The sequence below is a fragment of the Monodon monoceros genome, unplaced genomic scaffold (genome assembly GCF_005190385.1).
Source record: "Monodon monoceros isolate NGI ecotype Baffin Bay Population unplaced genomic scaffold, NGI_Narwhal_1 Super_Scaffold_5, whole genome shotgun sequence".
NCBI lineage: Eukaryota > Metazoa > Chordata > Mammalia > Artiodactyla > Monodontidae > Monodon > Monodon monoceros.
The window spans coordinates 61,724,869-61,725,971 of record NW_021703782.1 but is presented as its reverse complement, the minus strand read 5'-3'; the positions used below and the strand labels follow the sequence as shown (position 1 = coordinate 61,725,971).

Below are 1,103 nucleotides of genomic sequence, written 5' to 3'. Positions count from 1 at the left end.
GTTGAGCATTCTTTCATGTGTTTGTTGGCAATCTGTATATCTTCTTTGGAGAAATGTCTATTTAGGTCTTCTGCCCATTTTTGGATTGGGTTGTTTGTTTTTTTGTTATTGAGCTGTATGAGCTGCTTGTAAATTTTGGAGATTAATCCTTTGTCAGTTGCTTCGTTTGCAAATATTTTCTCCCATTCTGAGGGCTGTCTTTTCATCTTGTTTATGGTTTCCTTGGCTGTGCAAAAGCTTTGAAATTTCATTAGGTCCCCATTGTTTATTTTTGTTTTTATTTCCATTACTTTAGGAGGTGGGTCAAAAAGGATCTTGCTGTGATTTATGTCATAGAGTGTTCTGCCTATGTTTTCCTCTAAGAGTTTGATAGTGTCTGGCCTTACATTTAGGTCTTTAATCCATTTTGAGTTTATTTTTGTGTATGGTGTTAGGGAGTGTTCTAATTTCATTCTTTTACATGTAGCTAAAAATATGGAATGCTTTACGAATTTGCGTGTCATCCTTGTTCAGGGGCCATGCTAATCTTCTCTGTATCATTCCAACTTTAGTATATGTGCTGCTGAAGCGAGCCCTACAGTTTTTCCTTCGTAATCAATTCTATATCCCTTCCTTAGCTTTATCCCACTTCTGGGGATGATCAATATCTTGACCAGGTGATACACAGAATTTGAGCAGGACATCCAGAGTTGTGTGCATCACTCAGGATGTGCCCTGGTCGGTGGAGGCTGTCCTGGGACCTATATTCATGATCTGGGCACCATGCTTTTCATGACACAGGCCCGGTTTGCCTTGTCTTGGCTTTTTCAAGTGGCTGTGTTCCTCAACTGGTTCACTTAAATTTATGGTCAATCAATGGCCAAGATCGGTTTCATACAAAGCCAGTCTATGTGTTTTGATTCAGGAAAATTGTCCAGACTGTATCATAGTTAATTTAGAAATGGATGTGTTGACTGAGTCCTATACCCTGGGTTCTCTGTGAAATGCAATAATATTAAACTTGTGTAATCATGAGAATGGTGCTTGAACAGTGATTTGGGTTGGAGTGGTATAGACTGACAGGTGGGTCTTGTTGGTGAGGGGATGGGTGGAGGTGATACTGT

At 39.7% G+C, this 1,103-nt stretch overlaps 1 non-coding gene across 1 annotated transcript; it reads right to left on the bottom strand.

Annotated features, from left to right (window-relative positions):
- Nucleotides 1-468: 468 nt before the first annotated feature.
- LOC114884896 lies at nt 469-575 on the bottom strand. The gene has a single exon (XR_003790957.1). It is a non-coding gene; the product is annotated as a U6 spliceosomal RNA (small nuclear RNA).
- Nucleotides 576-1,103: the final 528 nt, after the last annotated feature.